This window comes from Lactuca saligna, chromosome 9, assembly GCF_052625555.1.
Source record: "Lactuca saligna cultivar CGN05327 chromosome 9, ASM5262555v1, whole genome shotgun sequence".
NCBI lineage: Eukaryota > Viridiplantae > Streptophyta > Magnoliopsida > Asterales > Asteraceae > Lactuca > Lactuca saligna.
The window spans coordinates 57,316,330-57,324,272 of NC_136425.1; the positions used below are offsets into that span (position 1 = coordinate 57,316,330).

Genomic DNA, 7,943 nt, shown 5'->3' on the forward strand with positions numbered 1-7,943 from the left:
CCTCAAGGAAAAGTCTGTTGCACCAACTCCCGCTCCACCTACTGCTACTGTTTTGGCAATTGGGCAAAGAAGGGGCAAGAAGAGGAAGGCTCCGTCAAAGAGCCACCATAAGGGAAAGTCCCAAGATGGTTCCTCTTCTAGTAGGACCAAGGATGGCCCTGCTAAGCCCATCTCTAACCCAAAAGAGGCAAAGTGCCAACATTGCCACGAAATAGGGCATTGGAAGAGAAGCTGCTTGGAATATCTGCAAGCCATCAAGGATGGGAAGATCAAGACGTCTTTCGTAGGTATTTACACAATTAAATCTAATGATTCATCTCATGCTATTTCTTGGGTTCTTGATACAGGATGTGGTTACCACATTTGTTCTGATTTGCAGGGACTAAGAAGAAATTGGGATGTGGAGCATGGAAGAATAAATCTAATCATGGGAAACAGAAGATCGTCGCCTGTCACCAAGATTGGGGTGTATTCTTTAGTGCTAAGTAATGTATTTGTTGCTACTCACCAAATATGGAAAGAAACATCATTTCATTTCATGGTTTATTTAGATAAGGATTTAGATATTCGTTTAATAATGAGAATGGTTCTATTTATGCTTATCTAAATGGTGTTTTATACTTTGAAGCAATGCCTTGTAATGGAATTTATGAAACTGTTATGGTTGTAGATAACCTAGGAAATGATGTGTTGTGTATGGATTCTTCCAATAGTATGGATAAAGCATGTTTGTGGCATTGTCATCTTGGACATATCAACAAGAAGCGCATAGCCCAACTCCAAAAGGATGGAGTGTTGGAGTCATTCGATCTTAGGGAAGATGACACGTGCGAATCTTGTTTACTTGGAAAGATGACCAAGTCACCCTTCACTGGCATTTGTGAGAGGGGTGAGGGTTTATTGGATCTCATACATACCGATGTATGTGGGCCCTTTAAATCCCCCACAAAGGATGGGAACCGCTTCTATGTGAGTTTCACCGATGATTATAGTAGATATGGGTATATTTACTTAATCAAGCACAAGTCAGAAACGTTTGAAAAATTCAAAGAATTCAAGCATGAAGTGGAGAATCAATTGGGCAGGAAAATCAAGATGCTTTGATCCGATCGAGGAGGCACTACTAGAAAAAAGCCTTTTACGATGCTCATTGTGCGTCGTAAAAGGCTCAGACAACGCGCAAATTCGGGTCAAGGAAGGCCCTGTCATAAAGAGAGACGAAGCACATTTACGATGCTCATTTACGACACACAATGCGTATCAAGAAAGGCCCTATCATAAAGGAAGATGGCACGCATCCACATGTCGTAACCTTACGACGCGCGTGTTAATGACACACAATGCGTATCATTAAAACACTTGTCAAGAAAGGCCATGTCATAAATGAAGATGACACACATTTTTGCGTATACTAGTTTTTATTTTTATTTTAAAAAAAAATATATTTATAGATTTACTAATTTTCAAATTAAATTTGCATTTCATGTCTTATAATAGAAAATAAAATACCATATACAAAAAATACAATTCATTACACAAAAGTTAATGTCATATAAAATACAATAAATAAGAAAGATAATTCATTGCACTAAAATGTCAAATACAAATAATCATTGCTAACCTAATACTACATTGCTATTAAAGGACATCATCATAACTCACTGAAGGTCTTGGAACAATGTTCTCGTCATCAACTCTTACACCAACCTTGCTTTAGTAGATGAGTTTCACACAATCAATTTCAAACAATTATACAAATAATCATACGAGGCATACAAGATATCGGAAAATTTATAAGATTATCCAACCAAAATAAAATAACATAAAAAAAACATACGTGTTATATGGCAGTGGAAGCAGGATTTCTCGGGGTTGGATTAAAAGGTGGTCTTCCGGTGGTGGCTGGTGGTCACCGAAAAACAACACATCAGTAAAAAAAATCAAATCAAAGCATCCTTACCTGTTCTGTGGGCAGTGGCCACTGGATTTTCGAGGTGTTCAACGGTGGTCCTACGGTGGTGGCTTATGGTCACCGAGGATATACTAGAACACAACAACAAACTTCAACAATTGTATACCAACAAGAAATTACTAACCGTAACTCTATATGGATGATTGCTTTTATGAGGATAAACCTCAACACCAATAGAAAAGCACACAACACATAGATCAAAATCAGAGCAACAAGCACTCAACACAAAGAAGAGGACCTAACTTTAACTTCATGTAATTTTAGTTAAGAATGGAAAAGAATCATCTCCCTTTGTTACTTCCTTTTCCACAATAACTCCCTTTGTTTTTGCTTTTTCACCAACACCAGACTTCTCCCCCTTTTCTTTCTTTCCACTTTTATCTGCAAACATTATTAAAATTAAATAAAATAATAATAATAATAATAATAATAATAATAATAATAATAATAATAATAATAATTACCAACCCTTTTGCTTTATCACTAAATATTCAGAGGTTCAGGTTTTCAGGGAAAAATAATAATGATCTTTATCTTTATGTAAATTCACTCGATTGAAATTCCCCTTGTTTTTCTTACTTTGACTTGTGATACTTGCTAGAAGGATGGCCCCTCTGGTTGATAACTAATGGAACTCAAGATTCCACCAGATGATGATCTACCAAGTCCTTTAACATATAAAAGGGATAAAATCAATATTTTAAAAGGATGGCCCCTCTGGTTGATCTATCACCTCAACCCACCTTATAGCCCATTGGTGTAAAACTTGCACCCAACCTGCTGTTATGAGTCCAAAGCAATATTCAGTAGAAAACTCAAGATTCAAACGAATCGTATTATGCACCTAGCTAGCTTGTTTAGCTATACATATAATTAGACAACTTTAAAAAGGGTACATAATGAGTGAACATACTGTCAACTAGCTATTAATTTTAAAGACTATTGCATGTGTCGTGTAGTGTTAATTTAAAACAGAAAGCAATCAAGTGAAACTCCATCATATATATATATATATATATATATATATATATATATATATATATATATATATATATATATATATATATATATATATATAGGGGAGGGTTCATGCGAAAATGCAAATAATTTGCGAAAACGCGGAAACAAGAAAACCATATGATATTATGTCACCTCAACATTATATTTTCGAAAATAATTCATCCAAACTTTGAAATACATGATGATAATCGATGATAGATGATAGACTATTTCATATTAGCAAAGTATGATTTTTAACATTTTTATTATGAAAACATGAATTTAAAAATGTTTAAGGACGTGAAAAAAATATAATTATAAAAACCGTCTTTAAATCTATATTATCATAACACCATCTAATGTAAACTTACTATCTTTAATTTATTGCTAATAAAATTATTTTTTTATAGTACATGTATCTAATTTTCATAAGATAAAAGCTGTTTTCGCGTTTTCGCAGGATATTTATATTTTCGCATGAACTTACTTCTATATATATATATATATATATATATATATATATATATATATATATATATATATATATATATACATATATATATATATATATATATATATATATATATATATATATTATGCACACACTCTGGTCACCTTATTTTAGAGAAAGGGTAGTTTGGGGTAATCAGCAAATAAAGAGCATCTTAATGGTGTAGGGGCATTATGGGTATTTTATATTATTTTGTTGTTATGACTGATAGTATAAGTGGGTAGTGGGATAGGAAGTGAGATATCGATATTTTCTGTTAAACCTGGAATTATTTCCTTTTGGGAGAGTGGCTATCTCGAATCAGCTAACCAATCCTTTTGTTCTTGATTTTGTTGAGTAATAGTTAAGGAATTGAATTATGTTCTTTACATTGTGTTGTTCTTGTTGTGGTTACTCATTAAATTAAGTGAGTTCATAACAATATATATATATATATATATATATATATATATATATATATATATATATATATATATGTGTGTGTGTGTGTATATATATATATATATATGTATATATATATATATATATATATATAGAGAGAGAGAGAGAAAGAAAGAAAGAAAGAACCTGTTGTGCATGAAGACAAGCATATTTCCAAAAATGCCCTTTCACAACAAGGTGGATTGCAACCATTACTGGATTCCAAAAATGCCCTTGCAGGACAACAACCTGTTGTACCTGAAGACAAGCATATTTCCCTTGGATGCCCTTTGCAAGCCCAACCAGAGAACATGGTGACAAGGGCAATAGCGGAAGGAGGAGCTAACAAAAACCTTGTGTTAAGAGTTAGAAACTTAGACTTCACAATGAAGAAATAAATAAACAATTGTTTGAGAAAAATTTGACAAAAATAGACAAACTTGCCATATGCATATTGTGGAGAAATGATTTTGATTCCTCTTCAGTAAGTGATCCAACTAACCATGGTAAAACACATTCAATTACTCTCAAAGGCATTACACGTAAACTTTGGTATAAGAGCTCTCGTTGTCTTTTAGGAGTAAATTGCTTGTGTGCAAGTGGGAGAACCTGAAATTGAAATCACATAAGGGCGTTATGGTAAATAAAAGTCATAAAAAAGAAAGACTAGTGATTCACTATTTCACTAATTCACTTGAAGTTCTTCATTTTGAAATGTTTCTCAATGATGGACATGATATGATCAACATGTGAGCATAACTTTGAACAAAATTCAGATGAAGATGAATTTGCTCCATCTTTTTCTATGCTTTTAATCAAACATCTAAATTTGTCAAAGTCACTCTCTTCTTCTGTGTGTTCTTGGGCGAATGACAGCTCAACATCTACAACAGGGAATATAACTTTATCTTCCGCAATACTGCATTGAAGAGGATAAAATTAGTATCGAATTATCAATGTTTCAATATGCAAACTTGTCAAATTCACGTGATTGCTATAGAAGGGTACCTATGGAATATGCAAACTTCTGCAATAAATTGGAGTCTTTTATTAAACGCGGATATATCTGAAAAGTCTCCAGATAACTTTATCCTTCTAGCTGCTTCAGCTATATCAATTAATTCTTTTTTTATAGCTTTGTGCCAGTGTAATATTTCATCTACAGGCCGATCAGGTAGTGAATCTATGGAATCGTCAATTGACCTCAAGAAAGATTCTTGTTTTTTAGGTCTGGAAGATAAACATGGACAATAATGCCCTTCCTCACACTCTTCAGAGCTTTTTCGCTTTTTAAAACCGTTTGCACCATCCATCCACGTGAATATAATCTTAAATTAGAATAAGAAGTAATTTGTCAGATAGGAATGAGAAAATGAGTAAAAGATGAACATGGACAAAAATACTCTTACTCACCTGTTGAAGTAGCTTTTCTTATGGGATTACTTTGCATAAACAATTACGCATCTCATGCGTTCTTCAGAAAATACAGAAGCTAAAAGCCATGGAAGAAACTCTGCCATCATGTTTATAGGAATGCTACATAAAAATTGCCAAACTAACGAAGCTTGTTCCTCAAATGAAAATTTCTCAACGAGCAAGGGGAACACCTAAAATGAGAATTAACAATTATTTTGTTTGAATATTAAGATAATAACATGATTCTTGGATAAACTTGTTAGACATTATTACTTGTTCTTCTTCTTTGGACATGTGTTGATTGATTGATGCATGTTTGAAGGGCACCTGTGCAGGATGCTAATTCTCTTCTAAAGCTTTCTTCATTTTGCATGTCTGAATCCAGTAATGTGAACACTTGATCAAAGATGACACTTTCGCCCTCGTGTTCAAGAGAATACGTTCTGGCCACGTTCTTGACACGGACGTCTAAAGCTGGAAAAATAACCTGAAAGTATGAAAGAAATAAACATGTTACAAATCTTATGCAACATAGCACCATATCTTTTTAGAATTAAGCCACTGATAAGAAAAGTAATAGGATTATTATGTGAAATTGGAATGGGACCCATTCTTTAATAGAAGCTATTACAAATGCAAAGATACAAGGACTTATATCCTACTGTAAACTTTTGTAACTCTTTCCTCTTCATTTCAAACGTTCTCTTGCTAGTTTCTCATGACATACCTCACCTTCAACCTTTTTTTATTTTTTTGGGTATCAACCACCAGTTAATTCTCAATATAGGCTGCATACAGAAGCAAATAAACTTCGTATAACCTGGTTGGAGAAAATGGGCAGACTTCAGCTATGAGTGTGAAATGAATTCCATCAAAATAGCATGCATTTTTAAACGTACAAATACAACGCTAGAGAATCCCACTCAAGAACTTAGATATACCATCGTCATCATTGATCACCATAAAAATAAAAAATATTACACATATATGATACATAATCCGGTGGTAATTTAAACTGATATCCTTTCGAGATTAACGAATTAAAGGCAACATATATACAGACCTCGTGTTCGGCATTGCAGTGGTGTTTATAGATTGATCGAAGGAAGTGATAGCGCTTAAGCAAGGGCTCAATTTCCACATGAGAATTAGTAGCAAAAGCGATGGCAGACAGGTGTAGGGCATCGAGCTCCGACCGTATGGCTTTATGAAAGAACAAGAAGATATGAACTGGTGAACTTTTGTTTCTTGGAAGATTGGTTACTGCTTGACGGATCCATCTGGTTCACCGCCCCTCCACCGAAAGTCGCCATCACCGCCACACCATCACCTCCAACGTCCCGGTGTTACACTGTCCTGTAAACACCAAAACAGAACTTTGAAATAAGGACTAAAATCAAACATACCAAGGCCCTATACATTTCCAGGACGTTGCAAATGAAGACGAAGTGGAAGAAGAAAAGCCGGTTGACATCGAGAGTATTGAAGTAGAAAAGAATGGGTCTCATTCCAATTTCGAAAGTGAACAAAACCGGAAAAGGAATCTGAAAAAAATACCTGATGATCCAGAGTTGAAAGAAGTTGAAATGAAAGATTGATTGTTTGAATTCGCTCAGTTATTCCGAACCCTCGCACGTACTGGGTTGAGAGAAAACGAGAGAAGGGGAAGCTTGAAAGAAAATAAAACCCTAGCACGTGCTAGAGAGAAGGCAGGTGGTGATGGCTTAGGGTTTACAGAGAGACGGGAGGTAGAGAATGAAGGGAGATCTAGAGGAGAGAGTATCAGAGAGGGGAGAGTGGATTACAAGGATGAAAGATAGATAGAAGATAGACAAAAGGAGGCGAGTTTTCAAAATTTTAGGGATTTCGTTTCCCCCCTCGTCTACTAAAAGCGCGTTTCATTAAAATTATAAAGCGACTGGTACACACGACACGCGTTTAAGATAAAGTGCCCTCCGTGTTTTTTTTTCTTGAGACACTAAATTAAGCGCACGCAATAATGCGTGACGTAAATTCTTAAAATTTTTGGAGAGATAACACTATTTTAAGGGCATGTCCTTTTGCATATCATTAAACAGTGTGTGTCGTAAAAAGCACATCATTAAAGGTCTGTTTTCTGGTAGTGAGGAGAGTACCTAAGTCTTGAATTCGACAACCATCTCAAGGAATGCAGAATAGTTTCGCAATTGACGCCACCTAGGACACCGCAATTGAATGGTGTGACAAAAAGGCGTAATCGAACCCTATTAGACATAGTCCGTTCTATGATGAGTCATGTTTGACTACCTATCTCATTCTGGGGGTATGCCTTAGAGACTGCCGCCCATATCCTTAACCGAGTCCCTACAAAGCAGATTGCCAAAACACCTCACGAGATTTGGACAGGGAAAGCTCCCTCGTTGGCACATATCAAGGTTTGGGGCTGTGAGGTTTTCGTAAGACGAGAGACTCACAACAAGCTCGAAACTCGTAGTGAGCGATGTATTTTCATCGGCTACCCGAAGAGATCCTTTAGATATCTCTTCTATAGACCAAGTGACAATGTTGTCTTCGTTGCGAGGAGAGGGGTTTTTCGAGAGCGAGAACTCATAAGCCAAGGAGACAGTGGGAGGAAAATCGATCTTG

At 35.3% G+C, this 7,943-nt stretch overlaps 1 pseudogene; it reads right to left on the reverse strand.

Moving 5' to 3' along the window:
* Nucleotides 1–2,222: 2,222 nt before the first annotated feature.
* Nucleotides 2,223–6,664, reverse strand: LOC145016365 (zinc finger protein BRUTUS-like; annotated as a pseudogene).
* Nucleotides 6,665–7,943: the final 1,279 nt, after the last annotated feature.